The sequence below is a fragment of the Ovis aries genome, chromosome 1 (assembly GCF_016772045.2).
Source record: "Ovis aries strain OAR_USU_Benz2616 breed Rambouillet chromosome 1, ARS-UI_Ramb_v3.0, whole genome shotgun sequence".
In the NCBI taxonomy this organism is placed as follows: domain Eukaryota; kingdom Metazoa; phylum Chordata; class Mammalia; order Artiodactyla; family Bovidae; genus Ovis; species Ovis aries.
The window spans coordinates 108,634,357-108,656,652 of NC_056054.1; the positions used below are offsets into that span (position 1 = coordinate 108,634,357).

Here is a 22,296-nt window from a genome sequence, read left to right on the forward strand (position 1 = left end):
TTTGCCTTCAATTTTTCCCAGCATCAGGGTCTTTTCCAGTGAATCAGCCCTTTGCATCAGGTGGCCAAAGTCTTGGAGCTTCACCTTCAGCATCAGTCCATCAAATGAACATTCAGGATTGATTTCCTTAGGATTGACTGGTTTTGATCTCCTTGCTGCCCAAAGGACTCCCAGGAGTGTTTTCTAGCACCACAATTTGAAAGCACCAGTTCTTTGGTGCTCAACTTACTGTATGGTCCAACTCCCACATCTGTACATGATTACTGGAAAATCCATAGCTTTGACTATACGGACCTTGGTCAGCAAAGTGATGTCTTTGTTTTTTAACATGCTATCTAGGTTTGCTTTAACGTTCCTTTCAAGGAGCAAGCATCTTTTAATTTCATAGCTACATTCACCATCCACAGTGATTTTGGAGCCCAAGAAAGTAAAATCTGTCACTGCTTCTACTTTTTCCTCTTCTATTTGCCATGAAGTAATGGGACCAGATGCCATGATTTTAGTTTTTGAATGTTGAGTTGTAAGCCAGCTTTTTCACTCTCCTCTTTCACCTTCCTCAAAAGGCTCTTTAGTTCCTCTTCTCTTTCTGACATTAGGGTTGTGACATCTGCATATCTGAGCTTGTTGATATTTCTCCCAGAAATCTTGATTCCAGCTTGTGATTCATCTAGCTTGACATTTTCCATGAGGTACTGTGCATATAAGTTAAATAAACTGGGTGACAATATACAGCCTATTGTACTCCTTTCCTAATTTTGAACCAGTCAGCTGTTCCATGTAAGGTTCTCACTGTTGACCCACATATAAGTGGACCTTAAGAAGCATTACTACAAAGTTAGTGGAGGTGATGGAATTCCGGAAACTAACAATTTTAGTTGTTAACTAAAAGATGATGCTATTAAAGTGCTGCACTCAATATGTCAGTAAATTTGAAAAACTCAGCAGTGACCACAGGTCTGGAAAGGGTGTTTTCACTACAGTCTCAAAGAAGGGCAGTTGAAAGAATGTTCAAACCTTGATTCAATATCTAACTTAATTGCAGTTTTGGCCTTCATCAGAAATGTAATCATAATCAACCATTTTGTAATTTTGAATTGGCACCGGTGAGATAATCTTTCAGATAGGCGCTCTCCAACTTCCAGAGGAAGAAGAGGCAATCTACATGATAAAATTCTTGCCATTCCCTTCCCCTCAAAAATACGTTCTGCCTTAAAATAACCCTTTCTTTTCTTTTGAAAATTGCTCCTCTGCACCACCTTTCTTCCTGTAAAAACCCTCCATTTTATACTGTTCCTCTGTGTACCCTTCCAGCTGCTAGAAAGAATGATGCCCAATTCATGAATCATCGAATAAAGGCCATTAGATCTTCAAATTTACTCAGTGAAAACAATTTTTTAAACAGACTATAGGTCAAATACCTCAAGGCAATGTCTGAAGACAAGATCCTGTTGGGTAAACAAAACAGTTAAGGGCTGCCATTTTGGCAAATGTTTCAAGGAGGCTGTTTTTGTTTTTCTTTGTTGTTGTTTGTTTAGAGTTTATACTTTATAATATATATACTTTATACTTTATAATAAGTTCCAGCATGCCAAGATTTACAATTCTTGTTTTAGATGTTTACTTTCCCAAGGAATTTAAAACATCCTTGAATAAAGTGATTTGTATTTTCAGCCACTACATAACACAATTCACAGGTGTAATAGATGTTTGGTTTCAGGCAGATGCTAAGTGATTCTTTGGTGAGTGAATATATGTCAATAAAGGTCAAATAGAGGAGGTTTTTCTTTACATGTTTCAATATTCCTGTGGTCTTTGTGATGGCTACTGGCTATTCCCTAAGAATAATGAAGAATATGTGTCACTTTATCACTTCATGGGGAATAGATGGGGAAACAGTAGAAACAGTGTCAGACTTTATTTTTTTGGGCTCCAAAATCACTGCAGATGGTGACTGCAGCCATGAAATGAAAAGATGCTTACTCCTTGGAAGGAAAGTTATGACCAACCTAGATAGTGTATTCAAAAGCAGAGACATTACTTTGCTGACTAAGGTCCGTCTAGTCAAGGCTATGGTTTTTCCAGTAGTCATGCATGGATGTGAGAGTTGGACTGTGAAGAAGGCTGAGCGCCGAAGAATTGATGCTTTTGAACTGTGGTGTTGGAGAAGACTCTTGAGGGTCCCTTGGACTGCAAGGAGATCCAACTAGTCCATTCTGAAGGCGATCAACCCTGGGATTTCTTTGGAAGGAATGATGCTAAAGCTGAAACTCCAGTACTTTGGACACCTCATGCGAAGGGTTGACTCATTGGAAAAGACTCTCATGCTGGGAAAGATTGGGGGCGGGAGGAGAAGGGGATGACCGAGGATGAGATGGCTGGATGGCATCACTGACTCGATGGACGTGAGTCTGAGTGAACTCCGGGAGATGGTGATGGACAGGAAGGCCTGGCGTGCTGTGATTCATGGGGTCGCAAAAAGTCGGACATGACTGAGCAACTGAACTGAACTGAACTGAACTGGCTATTCCCTAAGAATAATGAAGAATATGTGTCAGTTTATACTGTTTCTCAGAGAACTCATAGGGGATTCTGAAAAAGCTAATAAAGGAAACAAGAAAAGTCAGAGATATGAATGAGGTGAGGTGAAGGTGAGAAACAGGAAGAGAATATTTGAGGAAATATTCAGCAAGGCAAGAGAAAGACTGATGGAAAAGAGCAGGGGCATGAGAATATTAGATAGGATGTTAAGAAGACGTTTAGTTTCATTCTTTTATTGTATGAATGAGAAAAGAGGCCTTACAAATACATTGACTTTCCTACAAGATTTGGTCCCTAGCAGTTAAATCATAGAAAGGTGAGCAGAATGGATGTTGGTGACAAGGAGAGACACTGGAATCCAGAGAGGAGTATCAGAAGTGGAAGGGAAATGAATATCTGAGTATGCGGTCCAGGACTTAGGGAAGGAGCAAGCTTTCTTTCTTCAGTCAGTGACTAAAAGAAAGGTTTGCCTGTTGGCAGGAAGAGGAAGTCAGAACAGAGGTGTTTTGGGGTAGGTTTGTTTAGAACAGAAATCAAAGACCTACTTTTCTGTAAGAAAGGACATCTGCAAATGAGATGCTGTTTTTGCAACTTTCATTGTTCCTCACTCTCCTCCCAGGTGGTGACAATGAAGAAGGTAAGAGCTCTTATCCAGGAAGGTGTGTGTGTGTGTGTACCCACGCATGCATGCGTGTGTGCCTGTGTAATGGTTTCCCCAAGCTGGAGATTGAGAGCTATCAGCCCAGTTCCATTCTAAGTATCCCCGACTCCAGGTCTCTGTGCTCTCTTGAAAGCTGCATATAACTAACTCTTGGGACCCTGGGGCAGCCAAATGTCCACTGAGATATCGATGGCTTGCCTTTTCTATTATATACCAAGTTTCCCCTCTTTAGTACCTTCTTTCTCCATTCTCTCTCCTTCCCAATGTCCCTTCCAGGAGCCAATCTCCTTCTATTTCATTTGGATTTTATAATTTTATAACCATTTCTGGGTACAAAATCTGGGCTCAGCTTAGTTGGGTGACTTGCAGACTCATGGCTGGAAAAGCAGCTCTCACACAGTCATTGACCTTTGGCCTTGGTCCAAGGGCAACGTCAACAATGAGGAGTTAATGGAACTGCAAAGTGTATCTCACAGGAGATTCACTATAGTTTTGCAGGCATTTCACAACAGTGCCAATCAATGGCATCTTGAACATAAGTTCAGTTCCCTCAATGGGTATTGGGGATACAGTGTGAGGTGTGTGTGTGTGTGTGTGTGTGTATCTCTGAGTTTTGTATTTCTCTAATATACATCCTCCAATCAATTTCCACTCAATTCTGAACCTTACCTCTCCCTACCATAGAACAGCAGTTGGGCAAAGGGTGTAATCCAGACCCTGTCTTCCCATAATGTTCAAGACTTCTGCTATTTACTTATACATTTCCCTCTCATTGACTGAAGGCTTGTGGTTTATTATATTCCAATAGTGGTCACCTGTGACAGCCCCTTCCGCTTGACTCTGACTAGATACCTTCAGTTTCCTCACTCTGTGATGGACTCCTTAAAGTGTGACTTTCTTCCCCATTCAATCTCTTCAGCAATCTCTATTTACACACTCAATATAACCTATTGCATTCCACTCACTCTTGATTATTATACTCCCCACTGTCTCACACTAAGTCCTTCCTTATTATATTATCTATTATCCACACCCTTTATATTGCCTTCTTCAAATACTTTTCTCCTCATGCCATTCATCTCTTTCTCAATCTCCAGCTTCCACCAATTTCCTTTTCTTTGAACCTTTGTCAAGCCAATCTTGCTTCATTTCCTCAAATCTTCTAAACTTCTTCTTTCTGCTTCCATCATCTTTTGATTCACTTTTTCCTTTTAATGTCCTATTTTCTCTGATTGGTAACTCCTCTTCCCTAGATCCCTTTGAAATACAGATAACAGAAGGCTGTGAGTTGCATGCTGGTGAAGCCTCAATAGACTTTGTGTGGTTTGCTTATCAAGGATCAGAACTGCTGAGCTTCCAGACAAGTCATGTTAGTCAGCAGACTATTCAGCTTTTGCGGACACACCCAGGAAATACATAAGCTGCTGAGTGACATCTGCCCATGTTTCCTCTTGGGTCTTCTTGAGGCAGACAAGGCATATCTCCAGAGTTGAGGTCAATCCTGCACTCTCTCTCCACAAATTTTTTGTTCTAAAATAACACCTTCTCATCTTCCTAATAAGGAGCCAAGTGGGGGAGGGGATAATGGGTGACAACTGCTAACGATGGGAAAAGTATGTCCATCTAAGATGACGTGAAGCTCTGAAACTCTTAGTCTGTACTAGAGTCCTCATCTGACTATTTTCTCTGTCCTATGCAGTAAGACCAGAGGCCTAGTTCTCCCTTGGCTCCAGTCCTGGCCCTGGCCATCTGATGCTGGTTTGTCATGCCTCTGGCTTCTACCCAAAGCCCATTTGGGTGATGTAGATGCAGGGTGAGCAGGAGCAATAGGGCACTCAGAAAAGTGATGTCTTGCCTAAAGCTGATGGGACGTGGTATCTTCGGGATTCCTTGGATGTGGAAGCCAGTGAGGCATCTGGCCTGAGTTGCCAGGTGAGGCACAGCAGTATAGGAGGCCAAGACATCATCGTCTACTGGGGTGAGGAAGAACTGGAGTCCCACTGGGATGGGACTAGGTGGTCCTCAAGCAGAGCAGGAGAGCTAGATGAAAAATTTGGGGATTCTAGGGACTCCAGACGCAAAAGGAATAAAAATAAGAAATACGAGAGTTGATAATGAGAACCCCTTAGATATAGGGAAGAGGTTAGATGGAGTCATCTCTGATGAGAGATAGGAGAGGAAATAGGGAAGAAGATTTTTGAGGCAGATACTTGAATAACAAATGAAGGGCACAGAAATGCAGTAAAACAGTGGGTTGGTTTGAGAGGACACCCTTGTGTGCACATCCATCCACAGATCATCACTGCTCTGTGGGTTGGATCATTTTGGCAGTGACTGTGCCCCTGGTACTCCTAACAGGTCTTGCATTTTGGCTTAGGAAGCACTGGTGAGTTGTTGTGTCCATTTTTCCTACACTTTCCCTCAGTCTCCACTTGCTTGCCCATTTCTTTTTCACTCTCTTTTCTGTTTTCCTCCTCCCAGCTCCTTCCTTCTTATCTATCAGCTCTTTCCTTCTCACCTCCATCCCATGTAGAATGACTTCCATCTCTATTCTCATCAGGACAAACTGTGAGCCCCCAAGCACTCTTCTCCCTTTAGAAAGAGATCCCAGCAGCTCAAGAGCTCAGGACACATGTAGACATAGGACAGTCATACATACATACAAGGAGAGTTATACATACTCTCCTTGTATACCTGTTTTGGTTGTTGTTTATTTCTACTTAGTGATCAATATAAGCTAAATGTAATTTTGCAGAATTATTTTTCTATCCTGTGTTATAAGGCTTTAAAATTCATAATTTAAATTCTGAATGGAATTAAGTCCAAGGGCCCTTTGTGTATTTAGATGTGAATAGACCATCAGGGCTTATTTCAGATGCCACTTCCTGAAGAAGACCTTCCCTGATTTACAAGTGGGAGTTGTCTCTGCCTCATCTAAAGTACTATCACAATTTAACTGGATTTTGCTAAATCTTCTCCTCACTTTAGACCTTTTGTTGTGGATATTTAAGTTCCTTTTCCCTTCTAATTTTTAAGCTTTTTTAGAGCAGCATCCACGTCTTTTTACTGTTTGTATCCCTGTCAAATTGTCTTGCCTGCATGCACTATGCTCTCAGTAAAAGTCTGTGTTGAATTTGCACCAAATTTACAGTCTTCTAAAACTCTTTTCCTTTCTGCCATCTTTGCTGTGTTAAGGCATCTGATGCTTGTCTGGTTAGAAGTCTCACTTTGGCAAGAAATTTTGCACATTTTTAGTTATTTTTTTTGAATTGAAACAGATGCAATTTTCCATTGATTGCTTTTTTAAAAAAAAAATTTGTTGTACTGAAGTATAGTTGATTTCCAATGTTGTGTGAATTTCTGTTCTAAAGCAGTGTGATTCAGTTATATATATATATATATATACACACACACACACACAAGAATATATAAAAGAATATGAGAATATTCTTATATTCAGTATATTTCATATTACATATATTTTATTTATTTATAATATAGTAATTATTATATTACTTAATGAATATATAAATATATATTTCATATTCTTTTTCATATTCCTTTCCATCATGGTTTATCACATGGAATCACGGTCTATTGAATACAGCTTATATCATTATATCACTTATATCATGGCTTATTGAATATAGTTCCCTGTGATATGCAACAAGACTTTGTTTATCCATTCTATAAACAGTGGTTTGCATTTGCTAATCCCAAACTCCCAATCCATCCCTCGCTACTCTATCTCCCCCTTGGCAGTCACAAATCTACCTGTATGCTTTAGAGTCTGTTCCTGTTTTATAGATAAATTCATTTGTGTCATAGTTTAGATTCCACATATAAGAGATATCACATCGTATTTCTCTTTCTCTTTCTGACTTACTTCACTCAGTATGATAAGCTGTAGGCCCATCCATGTTGCTGCAAATTGCATTATTTCATTCTCTTTTTATGGTCTAGTAGTGTTCACTGTATACATGCATCACATCTTTATTCATTCATCTGTTGATGGACATTTAGGTTGTTTCCATATCTTGGCTATTGTAGTTAGTGCTACCCTGAACATAGAGGTGCATGTATCTTTCTGGATTAGAGTTTTGTCTGGGTACGTGCCCAGGAGTTGGACTGACAAATCGTAAGGCAGCTCTAATTTTAATTTTTGATGAACCTTCAAACTTGCCTCTGACCATTCTTATTATCTAACTCTGGAAGCCTATTGGTGTGAAAGTTTTGCCCCAAGTGTTTAAACAGAAAGAAGAAGGTGGAATGTAGGCCCTAATTATTCAGGGTGGTTTAAGGACAGGTAGTAGAACTTATTAGAAATATCAAGCCTTGAGTCAGTGGACTTGATCTAGTAGGCCTACAGGTGTAAAGTAGACACTTTCCAAAGAGAAACAAAAAGAAGACAATTCTACATTGGAACACTGGCATCAATGGCAGACACTCCCAGAAAGATCCATTCTGACAAAGCAGAATGGTCACCACCCCTTTTTTCCACAAGACTGTGGAATGGACTTTGACAGTGGATAACTGTTGCAGAGAAGGAGTAATTGTTGCAGAGAATAACTAATTTTGACTCGATGTTGGAAACTGTTTCTTTGACCTGCTTTTCATTGGTACTGTTATTAAGAGTTCAGTTCAGTTGCTCATTCGTGTCCAACTCCCTGTGATCCCATGGACTGCAGCACACCAGGCCTCCCTGTCCATCACCAAAACTCATGTGTATTGAATTGGTGATGCCATACAACCATCATATCCTCTGTCGTCCTCTTATCCTCCCATCTTCAGTCTTTACCAGAATCAAGGTCTTTTCAAATGAATCAGCTCTTTGCATCAGGCGGCCAAAGTATTGGAGTTTCAGCTTCAACATCAGTCTTTCCAATGAACACTCAGGACTGATCTCCTTTAGGATGGACTGGTTGGATCTCCTGGCAGTCCTAGGGATTCGCAAGAGTCCTCTCCAACACCACAGTTCAAAAGCATCAATTCTTCAGCACTCAGCTTTCTTTATAGTCCAACTCTCACATCCATACATGACTACTGGAAAATCATAGCCTTGACTAGATGGAACTTTGATGACAAAGTCACATCTCTGCTTTTTGTTTTATTCTTTTTCTTTTCTTTCTTTTCTCTTTTTTTCTTTATTTTTTTTTTTTTGGAGGCTAATTACTTTACAATATTGTATTGGTTTTGTCATACATTGACATGAATCTGCCACGGGTGTACATGTGTTCCCCGTCCTGAACCCCCTCCACAACCCTCCCCATCCCATCCTTCTGGGTCATCCCAGTGCACCAGCCCCGAGCACCCTATATCATGCATCGAACCTGGACTGGCGATTCGTTTCACATATGATAATATACATGTTTCAATGCCATTCTCCCAAACCAAATCACCCTCTCCCTCTCCCACAGAGTCCAAAGACTGTTCTATACATCTGTTTCTCTTTTGCTGTCTCACATAAAGGGTTATCATTATCATCTTTCTATATTCTATACACATGTGTTAGTATACTGTATTGGTGTTTTTCTTTCTGGCTTACTTCACTCTGTATAATAGGCTCCAGTTTCATCCATCTCATTAGAACTGACTCAAATGTATTCTTTTTAATGGCTGAGTAATACTCCATTGTGTATATGTACCACAGCTTTCTTATCCATTTGTCTGCTGATGGACATCTAGGAGGCTTCTATGTCCTGGCTATTATAAACAGTGCTGCGATCAACACTGGGGTCCACATGTCTCATTCAATTCTGGTTTCCTTAGTGTGTATGCTCAGCAGTGGGATTGCTGGGTCATAAGGCAGTTCTATTTCCAGTTTTTAGAGGAAACTCCACACTGTTCTCCATAGTGGCTGTACTAGTTTGCATTCCCACCAATAGTGTAAGAGGGTACCCTTTTCTCTACACACTCTCCAGCATTTATTGCTTGTAAACTTTTGGATAGCAGCTATTCTGACTGGCGTGAAATGGTACCTCATTGTGGTTTTGTTTTTCATTTCTCTAATAATGAGTGATGTTGGGCATCTTTTCATGTGTTTGTTAGCCATCCGTATGTCTTCTTTGGAGAAATGTCTGTTTAGTTCTTTGGCACATTCTTTGATTGGGTCATTTATTTTTCTGGAATTGAGCTGAGGGTTTCCTGGTATATTTTTGAGATTAATTCTTTGTCAATTGCTTCATTTTCTATTATTTTCTCCCATTCTGAGGGCTGTCTTTTCACCTTGCTATAGTTTCCTTTGTTGTGCAAAAGATTTTAATTTTAATCAGGCCCCATTTGTTTATTTTTGCTTTTATTTCCAGTATTCTGGGAGGTGGGTCATAGAGGATCCTGCTGTGATTTATGTCTGAGAGTGCTTTGCCTATGTTTTCCTCTATAGTTTTATAGTTTTATAGTTTATAGTTTTATAGTTTATAGTTTCTGGCCTTACATTTAGATCTTTAATCCACTTTGAGTTTGTTTTTGTGTATGGTGTTAGAAAGTGTTCTAGTTTCTTTCTTTCTTTCTTTTTTCTTTTTAACAAGTGGTTGACCAGTTTTCCCAGCACAACTTGTTAAAAAGATTGTCTTTAATCCATTGTATATTCTTGCCTCCTTTGTCGAAGATAAGGTGTTCATAGGTGTGTGGATTTATCTCTGGGCTTTTTATTTTGTTCCATTGATCTATATTTCTGTCTTTGTGCCAGTACCATACTGTCTTGATGACTGTGGCTTTGTAGTAGAGCCTGAAGTCAGGCAGGTTGATTCTTCTTTCTCAAGTTCCATCCTTCTTTCTCAAGATTGTGTTGGCTATTTGAGGTTTTTGTATTTCCATACAAATTGTGAAATTATTTGTTCTAGTTCTCTGAAAAATACCATTGGTAGCTTGATAGGGATTGCATTGAATCTATAGATTGTTTTGGGTAGTATATTCATATTCAGTATATTGATTCTTCTGATCCATGAACATGGTATATTTCTCCATATATTTGTGTCAACTTTGATTTCTTTCATCAATGTTGTATAGTTTTCTATGTATAGTTCTTTTGTTTTTTAGGTAGATTCATTCCTAAGTATTTTATTCTTTTCGTTGCAATGGTGAATGGAATTGTTTCCTTAATTTCTCGTTCTGTATTCTCCTTGTTAGTGTATAGGAATGCAAGGGATTTCTGTGTGTCAATTTTACATCCTGCAACTTTACTATATTCATTAATTAGCTCTAGTATTTTACTGGTGGAGTCTAAAGGGTTTTCTATGTATAGGATCATGTCATCTGCAAGCAGTGAGAGTTTTACTTATTTTCCATTCTGGATTCCTTTTATTTCTTTTTCTGCTCTGATTGCTGTGGCCAAAACTTCCAAAACTATGTTGAGTAGTAGTGGTGAAAGTGGACACCCTTGTCTTGTTCCTGACTTTAGGGGAAATGCTTTCAGTTTTTCACCATTGAGGATAATGTTTGCTGTGGGTTTGTTATATATAGTTTTTATTATGTTGAAGTATGTTTCTTCTATTCCTGCTTTCTGGAGGTTTTTTTTTTTTTTTAAATCATAAACAGATGTTGAGTGTTGTCAAAGGCTTTCTCTGCATCTGTTGAGATAATCATATGGTTTTTATTTTTCAATTTGTTAATGTGGTGTATTATGTTGATTGATTTGTAGATATTGAAGAATCCTTGGATCCCTGGGATAAAGCCCACTTGCTCATGGTGTATGATCTTTTTACTATGTTGTTGGATTCGGTTTCCTAGAATTTTGCTAAGAATTTTTGCATCTATGTTCATCAGAGATATTGGCTTGTAGTTTTCTTTTTTTGTAGCATCTTTGTCAGGTTTTGGTATTAGAGTAACGGAGGCCTCATAGAATGAGTTTGGAAGTTTACCTTCCTCTGCAATTTTCTGGAAGAGTTTGAGTAGGATAGGTGTTAGCTCTTCTCTAAATTTTTGGTAGAATTCAGCTGTGAAGCCATCTGGTCCTGGGCTTTTTTTGCTGGAAGATTTCTGATTACAGTTTCAATTTCTGTGCTTGTGATTAAGTACAGAAGGGTCTGTTAAGATTTTCTATTTCTTCCTGGTTCTGTTTTGGAAAGTTATACTTTTCTAAGAATTTGTCCATTTCTTCCAAGTTGTTCATTTTATTGGCATATTGTTGGTGATAGTAGTCTCTTATTATCCTTTGTATTTCTATGTTGTCTGTTGTAATTTCTCCATTTTCATTTCTTATTTTGTTGATTTGATTTTTCTCCCTTTGTTTCTTGATGAGTCTGGCTTGTGGTTTGTCAATTTTATTTAACTTCTCAAAGAACCAGCTTTTGGCTTTGTTGATTTTTTTCTATGGTCTCTTTTGTTTCTTTTGCATTTATTTCTGCCCTAATTTTAAAAAGATTTCTTTCCTGCTACCAACCCTGGGGTTTTTGATTTCTTCCTTTTCTAGTTGCTTTAGGAATAGAGTTAGGTTATTTATTTGACTTTTTCTTGTTTCTTGAGGTATGCCTGTATTGCTATGAAGCTTCCCCTTAGCACTGCTTTTACAGTGTCCCATAGATTTTGGGTTGTTGTATTTTCATTTTCATTAGTTTCTATGCATATTTTGTTTTCTTTTTTGACTTCTTCTGTGGGTTGTTGGTTATTCAGCAGCGTGTTGTTCAGCCTTCACATGTTGGAATTTGTAATAGTTTTTCTCCTGTAACTGACATCTAACTTACTGCATTGTGCTCAGAAAAGATGCTTGGAATGAGTTCATTAAAAAAAAAAATTTACCAAGGCTAGATATGGCCCAGGATGTGATCTATCTTGGAGAAAATTCCATTTGCACTTGAGAAAAAGGTGAAATTCATTGTTTTGGGGTGAAATGTCCTATAGATATCAATTAGGTCTAACTAGTCTTTTGTATCATTTAAAGTTTGTGTTTCCTTGTTAATTTTCTATTTAGTTGATCTATCCATAGGTGTGAGTGGGATATTAAAGTCTCCCACTATTACTCTGTTACTGTTAATTTCCCCTTTCATACTTGATAGCATTTTCCTTAAATATTGCAGTGCTCCTATGTTGGGTGCATATATATTTATAATTGTTATATCTTCTTGTTGGATTGATCCTTTGATCATTATGTAGTGTCCTTTTTTGTCTCTTTTCACAGCCTTTGTTTTAAAGTCTATTTTATCTGATGTGAGTATTGCTACTCCTGCTTTCTTTTGGTCTCTATTTGCATGGAATATCTTTTCCAGCCCCTCACTTTCAGTCTGTATGTGTCCCTTGTTTTGAGGTGGGATCTTGTAGACAACATATATAGTGGTCTTGTTTTTGTGTCCATTTAGCCAGTCTTTGTCTTTTGATTGGGACATTCAACCTATTTACATTTAATTATTGATAAGTATGATCTCATTGCCATTTACTTTATTGTTTTGGGTTCGAGTTTACGCACACTTTCTGTGTTTCCTGTCTAGAGAAGATCCTTTAGCTGTTGGAGAGCTGGTTTGGTGGTGCTGAATTCTCTCAGCTGTTGCTTGTCTGTAAAGCTTTTGATTTCTCCTTTATATTTGAATGAGATCCTTGCTGGGTGCAGTAATCTGGGCTGTAGGTTATTTTCTTTCATCACTTTATGTCTTGCTATTCTCTTCTGGCCTAAAGAGTTTATATTGAAAGATCAGCTGTTATCCTTATGGGAATCCCCTTGTGTGTTGTTTATTGTTTTTCCTTTGCTTCTTTTAATATTTGTTCTTTGCGTTTGGTGTTTGTTAATTTGATTAATATGTGTCTTGGGGTGTTTCGTCTTGGATTTATCCTGTTTGGGACTCTCTGGATTTCTTGGACTTGGGTGACTATTTCTTTTCCCATTTTTGGGAAGTTTTCAACTATTATCTCCCCAAGTATTTTCACATGGTCTTTCTTTTTGTCTTCTTCTTCTAGGATTCCTATGATTTGAGTGCTGGGGCATTTAACATTGTCCCAGAGGTTTCTGAGGTTGTCCTCATTTCTTTTAATTATTTTTTCTTCTCTGTTTCATTTATCTTTTCCATTCTATCTTCTACCTCACTAATTCTGTCTTCTGCCTCCGTTACTCTACTGTTGATTCCCTCCAGAGTGTTTTTGATATAATTTATTGCATTATTCACTATATATTTACTCTTTTTAAATTTCTTCTAGGTCTTTGTTAAACATTTCTTGAACTTCTCAATCCTTGTCTCCAGGCTATTTATCTGTAACTACATTTTATTTTCAAGATTTTGGATCATTTTCACTATCATTATTCGGAATTCTTTATCAGGTAGATTCCCTATCTGTTACTACTTTGTTTGGTTTGGTGGGCATTTATCATGTTCCTTTACCTGCTAAATATTTCTCTGCCTTTTCATCTTGTTTATATTGCTGTGTTTGGGTTGGCCTTTCCATATTCTGGCAGTTTGTGGTTCTTTTTTTATTATGGAGGTTCCTCACTGTGGGTGAGTTTGGATGTGTGGCTTGCGAAGGTTTCCTGGTTAGGCAAGCTTGTGTCATTGTTTTGGTGGGTAGAGCTGGATTTCTTCTCTCTTGAGTGCAGTGAAGTGTCCAGTAATGGGTTTTGACATGTCAGTGGGTTTGGTGTGACTTTGGGCCACCTGGATATTGATGCTCAGGGCTATGTTCCCGTGTTGTTGGAGAATTTGTGTGGTATGTCTTTTTTGGAATTTGTTGGCCCTTGGGTAGTGCTTGGTTTCAGTGTAGGTATGGAGGTGTTTGATGAGCTCCTGTCGATTAATGTTCCCTGGAGTCAGGAATTCTCTGGTATTCTCAGGATTTGAACTTAAGCCTCCTGTCTCTGGTTTTCAGTCTTATTCTTACAGTAGCCTCAAGACTTCTCCATCTATACAGCACGGATGATAAAAAATTTAGGTTAATGATGAAAAGTTTCTTTACAGTGAGGGACACCTGGAGAGGTACACAGAGTTACATGGAGAAGAGAAGAGGGAGGAAGGAGATAGAGGTGACCAGGAGGAGAAGAGGGGGAAACAAAAGAGGAGAGAGCAAGCTAGCCAGTAATCACTTCTCTAGTGCTCTCCACAGTCTGGACCCCTCAGAAATGTTCATGGAGTTACACAGAGAACAGAAGAGGGAGGAAGTAGATAGAGGTGGCCAGGAGGATAAAAGTAGGAATCAAAAGGAGAGTGACAGATCTAGCCAATAATCAGTTCCCTAGGTGTCTTCCACAACCCAGAACACACAAAGAGATTCACAGAGTTGGTTAGAAAAGAGAAGTGGGAGGGAGGAGATAGAGGCAACCTGGTGGAGAAAAAGGAGAGTCCAAAGGGGAGAGAGCAATCCAGCCAGTAATCTCACTCCCAAGTAAAAATGGGTCCTGAAGATTGGGTTCTTAAAGGTACAAAATTGATAACAAATGCCAAAAAGCAAAGATTAAAAATCTAGAGTGGAGGTTAGATTCTCAAAAATACAATATTAAAGGAAAAAGCAAAGTCACAACATTATTATATATATATAAAGTTTGCTTTAAAAATTGGTTCTTTTTTTTTGCAAAGTAATAGTGGGTTATAAAAATGAAAATTAAAGGAGTAATAGAGGACTTAAAAATAAAAAAAATTAATTAATAAAATGATAATAGTGAAAATATATCTAGGACTTTCTCTGGTGTTGTTGCGGACAGTGTGGGGCCAGTTCATTAATTGATCCAACTTACTTTTCTCAAGATCTCTAGGCCCCTTTCTATGTAGTCGGTGCTAACTGTAGGGTTTTAATCTATTGTACCTGTCACTTCCAAGGAGGTTCCCTCTGTTTATTTTATCTTCTTCTGTTTACTGGCCTCTTCAGTGTCTAATTTCCACCCTGACACAAGGGGGTGGTGGTGTGGACACTGTTTTAGGTTAACTTGTTTAATTGTGCTGTGAGGAGGGAGGAACACTGTAAACAAATAACACTGGCACCTGTGGGGAGTGCTCCCAGTGTCTCGGCCACACTGGGTTTGCCCCCGCTTACAGCGTGTGTGCTTTCCCTATTTACACTGCTTAGGCTCTAGGTTGCTCTGCTGGGAACTGTCTGAGGCTGGCCCTAGGTTGCATGCACTTTCCAGGTCTGAACCATTCAGGTTCAGGTTCTTGGATACTCCACAAAGGCACAGACTTGAATGGGCCTGCATTTTGTGCTCTTCCCCAGTCCGAGGAGCTCAGGTGACCAGATGCTTGGAGAGCGCTGTCGCTGCAAGTTATTGCCTCTTCCATCCCTGCCGCTTGGTTTTCTGGGTGCACAACTGGCGCACTTTCTCAGGTGTGCTGTGTGTCTCTCCGGGGAAGCTGATTTCTGGTTGCGACCCTCCCAGTGGATGTCGACCATCCAGAATCTCAAGTAGTCTTGGTTAGCAAGGACGCCTGCTTTCAGTTTGATAAATGATGCCTCTCTGGGGCCGCGATTGCCCCTGTCTCTGGTGAGGGATGGGCCAGTCCGCAGCCAGCTAGCTCTGCTCAGTCCTTTCTTCTGTGAGCAGGCCTGGCAGTGTCTTAGGTTAGGGCTTTTCGCAGGATAGCTATCCCACAGTCTAAGTTGCTATCTCTAGTTAGTTCCCTCAGATTGCCTTCTTGGCATTCAGGCCCAGTCCTTGCCCTGAGCAATGCAGCCCATGCCTCCCTGTCCAATCCCTGCTTGCTAGTGGTGAGTGTAAGCATCTGCGCTGCTTCTCCACTGGGAGTTGCCTTTAGGCTCATAACCTGTGGGTTTTAATTATTTATTTATTTTTCCTCCCAGTTATGTTACCCTCTGAGGTTCTAAGCCTTCCCACAAACTTGCCAGTGAGGGTGTTTCCTGGTGTTTGGAAACTTCTCTCTTTTTCCAGACTCCCTTCATGGGACGGATCTCCATCCCTACCTCTTTGTCTCTCTTTTTATCTTTTATATTTTGTCCTACCTCCTTTCGAACACAATGGTCTGCCTTTCTGGGTGACTGATGTCCTCTGCCAGCATTCAGAAGTTGTTTTGTGGAATTTGCTCAGTGTTCAAATGTTCTTTTGATGAATTTGTGGGGGAGAAAGTGGTCTCCCTGTCCTATTCCTCGGCCATCTTAGGACCACCCCGCCATACTTTTTAATATGCTGTCTAGGTTGTTCATAACTTTTCTCCCAAGAAGTAAGAATTTTTTAATTTCATGGCTGCAATCACAATCTTCAGTGATTTTTGGAGCCCCCCAAAATAATGTCTGACACTGTTTCTCCATCTATTTGCCATGAAGTGATGGGACCAGGTGCCATGATCTTAGTTTTCTGAATGTTGAGCTTTAAGCCAACTTTTTCACTCTCCTCTTTCACTTTCATCAACAGGCTCTTTAGTTCTTCACTTTCTGCCATAAGGTGGTGTCATCTGCATATCTGAGGTTATTGAAATTTCTCCTGGCAATCTTGATTTCAGCTTGTGCTTCATCCAGCCCAGAGTTTCTCATGATGTACTATGCATATAAGTTAAATAAGCATGGCAACAATATATAGTGTTGACGTACTCCTTTTCCTATTTGGAACCAGTCATGTGTTCCATGTCCAATTCTAATTGTGGCTTCTTGACTTGCATACAGATTTCTCAAGAGGCAAGTCTGGTATTCCCATCTCTCAGAATTTTCCACAGCTTGTTGTGATCCACACAGTCAAAGGCTTTGGTGTAGTTAATAAAGCAGAAATAGATGTTTTTCTAGAACTCTTTTGCTTTTTCAATGATCCAGTGGATGTTGGCAATTTGACATCTGCTTCCTCTGCCTTTTTCTAAAACCAGCTTGAACATCTGGAATTTCACATTTCACGTATTGTTGAAGCATGGCTTGGAGAATTTTGAGCATTACTTAAGTAGCGTGTGAGATGATTGCAATTGTGTCGTAGTTTGAGCATTCTTTGACACTGCCTTTCTTTGGGATTGGAATGAAAACTGTTCTTTTCCAGTCCTGTGGCCAGTACTGAGTTTTCCAAATTTGCTGGCATATTGAGTGTAGCACTTTCATAGCATCCTCTTTTAAGATTTGAAATAGCTCAACTGGAATTCCATCACCTCCACTAGCTTTATTCGTAATGAGGCTTCCTAAGGCCCACTTGTCTTTGCATTCCAGGTTGTCTGGCTCTAGGTGAGTGATCACACCATCAGGATTATCTGGGTTGTGAAGACCTTTTTTTTGGTACAGTTCTGTGTATTCTTGCCACTTCTTCTTAACATCTTCTGCTTTTGTTATGTTCATACTATTTCTGTTTTTTATTGTGCCCAACTCTGCATGAAATGTTCACTTGGTATCTCTAATTTTCTTGAAGAGATCGCTAGTCTTTCCCATTCTATTGTTTTCCTCTATTTCTTTCACTGATCATAGAGGAAGGCTTTCTTATCTCTCCTTGCTATTCTTTAGAACTCTGCATTCAAATGGGTATATCTTTCTTTTTCTCATTTGGTTTTTGTTTCTCTTCTTTTTACAGAAATTTGTAAGGCCTTCTCAGACAGCCATTTTGCTTTTTCATATTTCTTTTTATTGGGCATGGTCTTTATTGCTGTCTCCTGTACAAAGCCATGAACCTCCGTTCATAGTTCATCAGGTAATTTGTCTATCAAATCTAGTCCCTTAAATCTATTTCTCACTTCTAATGTATAATCATAAGGGATTTAATTTAGGTAATACATGAATGGTCTAGTGTTTTCCCCTAGTTTCTTAAATTTAAGTCTGAATTTGGCAATAAGGAGTTCATGATCTGAGCCACAGTCAGTTCCCGGTCTTGTTTTTGCTGACTGTATAGAGCTTCTCCATTTTGGCTGCAAAGAAGATAATCAGTTGGGGGAAGCAGTCCTAAGATGGTGGAGGAATAGGACGGGGAGATCACTTTCTCTCCCACAAATTCATTGAAAGATCATTTGAACACTGAGCAAATTCCACAAAACCACTTCTGAATGCTGGTGGAGGATGCCAGGCACCGAGAAAGTCAGCATATCGTCTTTGAAAGGAGGTAGGACAAAATATAAAAGGTAAAAAGAGAGACAAAAGAGTTAGGGATGGAGACCCATCCCAAGGAGGGAGTCCTGAAGGAGGAGAAGTTTACAAACACCAGGAAACCTCTCCCTGGCGGGTCTGTGGGGAGTTTTGGAATCTCAGAGGGCAACATAATCAGGAGGAAAATATAAATAAATAAAACCCACAGATTATGCACCTAACCACAACTCCCAGTGGAAGAGTAGCCCAGACGCTCGCATCCACTACCAGCAAGCAGCGGCTCAACAGGGAGATGCAGGCCTGAATGCCATGAAAACAATTGAGGGAGTTAATGTGAGATAGCAACCCAAACTGTGGGATCAGTTCAGTTCAGGTCAGTCGCTCAGTCATGTCTGACTCTTTGCGACCCCATGAATCGCAGCACGCCAGGCCTCCCTGTCCATCACCAACTCCCGGAGTTCACTCAGACTCACGTCCATTAAGTCTGTGATGCCATCCAGCCATCTCATCCCCTTCTCTTCCTGCCCCCAATCCCTCCCAGCATCAGAGTCTTTTCCAGTGAGTCAACTCTTCACATGAGGTGGCCAAAGTACTGGAGTTTCAGCTTTACCATCATTCCTTCCAAAGAAATCCCAGGGCTGCTCTCCTTCAGAATGGACTGGTTGGATCTCCTTGCAGTCCAAGGGACTCTCAAGAGTCTTCTCCAACACCACAGTTCAAAAGCATCAATTCTTCGGCGCTCAGCCTTTTTCACAGTCCAACTCTCACATCCATACATGAGCACAGGAAAAACCATATCCTTGACTAGATGGACCTTTGTTGGCAAAGTAGTGTCTCTGCTTTTCAATATGATATCTAGGTTGGTCATAACTTTCCTTCCAAGGAGTAAGCATCTTTTAATTTCATGGCTGCAGTCACCATCTGCAGTGACTTTGGAGCCCCCCAAAATAAAGTCTGACACTGTTTCCACTGTTTCCTCATCTATCTCCCATGAAGCGATGGGACAGGATGCCATGATCTTCGTTTTCTGAATGTTGAGCTTTAAGCCAACTTTTTCACTTTCCTCTTTCACTTTAATCAAGAGGCTTTTGAATTCCTCTTCACTTTCTGCCATAAGGGTGGTGTCATCTGCATATCTGAGGTAATTGAGATTTCTCCCGGCAATCTTAATTCCAGCTTGTGCTTCTTCCAGCCCAGCGTTTCTCATGATGTACTCTGCATATAAGTTGAATAAGCAGGGTGACAATATACAGCTTTGACTTACTTCTTTTCCTATTTGGAACCAGTGTGTTGTTCCACGTCCAGTTTTAACTGTTGCTTCCTGACCTGCATACAGATTTCTTAAGAGGCAGATCACGTGGTCTGCTATTCCCATCTTTCTCAGAATTTTCCACAGTTTATTGTGATCCACACAGTCTAAGGCTTTGGCATAGTCAATAAAGCAGAAGTAGATGTTTTTCTGGAACTCTCTTGCTTTTTCCATGATCCAGCGGATGTTGGCAATTTGATCTGTGGTTCCTCTGCCTTTTCTAAAACCAGCTTGAACATCAGGAAGTTCACAGTTCACGTATTGCTGAAGCCTGGCTTGGAGAATTTTGAGCAGACAGTGGGTACAACCATGAAACTAAAAAACACTTGCTCCTTGGAAGGAAAACTATAACAAATCTGGACAGTGTGTTGAAAAGAAGAGATATTACTCTGCCAACAAAGGTCCATATAGTCAGTCCGTATGATTTTTCCAGTAGTCATGTACAGATGTGAGAGTTGGACCATAAAGAAGACTGAGTGTTGAAGAATTGATGCTTTCAAATTGTGGTGCTGGAGAAGACTTGTGAGAGTTCCTTGGACTGCAAGGAGGTCAAAAACTGTTAATCCTAAAGAAAATCAGCCTTGAGTATTCATTGGAAGGACTGATGCTGAAGTTGAAGCTCTAACATTTTGGCTACCTGATGAGAGAGCCAACTCATTGGTAAAGACCAGAAGGCCAGGAGAGATTGAGTGCAGGAGGAGATGGGGATGACACAGAATAAGATGGTTGGATAGCATCATTGACTCAACATGAACTCCAGGAGCTAGTGGAGGACAGAGGAGCCTAAACTACTACAGTCCATGTGGTCACAAACAGTTGGGTATGACCTACTGACTGAACAACAACATTTGTTATGACATTTTTGTTGTTTTTGTCATTTTCTCCTTCTTCATTGGAATTCTTGATCCCATTTTTCTCTTTTGGGGAGTTCTCAACCATTATTTCATCCCTACATCTCTTCAGTCACTTTGTGACCAGCTATGCATATATTTGAAGGGACTTCCCTGGTGGCTCAGACGGTTAAGCGTCTGTCTACAATGTGGGAGACCCGGGTTCGATCCCTGGGTCGGGAAGATCCCCTGGAGGAGGAAATGGCAATCCACTTCATTACTATTGCCTGGAAAATAACCTGGACTGAGAAGCCTGGTAGGCTACAGTCCATGGGGTTGCAAAGAGTCGGACACGACTGAGTGCCTTCACTTTCATGCACATATTTGACCTTTATATGGTATTTCCTCAGCTGCATACTTTGTCTTTTCTGTATTTTCTACTTTGTTCCTTCAAAATTCATTCTAGATATATTTTTCCAATCTATCTTCCAGTTCACTAATTCCATCTTTAGTGAGGTCTTATCTGGTAATATATTCATCCATTTTTTAGCTACTTTCATTTTATTTTTCTATTACAGAATGTTCATTTGCTTCTCTCTATGTAACTTCCATTTAGCTGCCAAAACTCTCAATCTTGTTTTTACCTTCTTGAATGTGTTAAGCCTACTCATTTCAAAGTCTGGGCCTGATTACTTCATTATCTAGGATGGTAGTAAACCTGTATCTGTTGTCCGTGTTGTTCTCTGCATTGTTCTAAAGAAAAATTATTCATTTTACCTTGTCTCTATGTTTCTCAGTATTTGGGTTTTGCTTTTATTTTTTAATATAAATTTATTTATTTTAATTGGAGGTTAATTACTTTACAATATTGTATTGGTTTTGCCATACATCAACATGAAGCCGCCACAGGTATACACATGTTGCCCATCCTGAACCCCCCTCCCTCCTCCCTCCACATACCATCCCTCTGGGTCATCTCAGTGCACCAGCCCCAAGCATCCAGTATCATGCATCGAACCTGGACTGGCGATTCATTTCATATATATTATACTTGTTTTTGTTTTAAATTTTGTTTTTTAGTGTTGATCATTTGCACTTCAAAAGTATACAGAAATCTCGGGCTTAGGAAAATGTTACCTTCCCCTAGAATCATTTGTGGGTATTGACAATACAAAATCACCTTATTAATTTCAGAAATTACAATAAACTGAAGCTTGGTTACAGTCTCTGCAGAGTTACACTCCTTCTGATCTACACTGACTTCAGATACAGCCCTTTAAGATTGTAACCCAAAGTTCAGGCCATGATACATTTAAAGATTTGCAAGTCTGTTGAAAGCTTTGATGTGCTTCTTGGTGTGTTTTCTGTTTGTTTTTCTAAGAAAGAAATGGAAAATTTTATTCAAGCCAAATGTGAGGATTATAACCCAGAAAAAAGTTCTCAGAAAGTTCTGAGAACTGTTTCACCCATTAGAAGTCAAGGCACAGTTACAGAAGATTTGGGAGACAAAAGAAAGTGGATTAAATGATGTATTATTGACAGTTAACATGATCCAGATCTAAGTGTCATCCTGGTGGGACATGTGACCCCTTACAAGATCAAGAAGAAATGGACACTTGTGGAGTAAAATGCATACTGTATGGCAAGACAAGAGACATTTAAACATAAAAATTTGTCTCTGCCTTTTGGCCTTCTCTCTGCCTCTTACTGTGCATTGTATATGTGCATTATATATTGACCAAATATTGTCCATTGTCAGAAATACTTGCTCAAACATAAAAAGCAACATTCTCCTAACATCAATAAACAACTCCTTAAAATAAACTTTTTCAGTGCTTTCAGCACCTCTCATGGAATCAGAAGATGATCGTAGTGGAAAAGGAGCTCAACTATAAGACTCATTCTGTGAATTTCTATTTTCTCCTAGATATTAAGCCAGTGATTTATTTCTCCTTTGTTAGTTCCTCAATGTCTTGAGGCAGATTTTATTTCATATTTTCTTGTTTTTTTTTTTTTTTACTTCTCTTTGACAAAAGAGTTGATTCAAATTGGAT

The 22,296-nt window shown here is 39.6% G+C and overlaps 1 pseudogene; it reads left to right on the forward strand.

Annotated features, from left to right (window-relative positions):
• Positions 1 to 1,427: 1,427 nt before the first annotated feature.
• Positions 1,428 to 13,100, forward strand: LOC101114924 (T-cell surface glycoprotein CD1a-like; annotated as a pseudogene).
• The last annotated feature ends 9,196 nt before the right edge of the window (positions 13,101 to 22,296 follow it).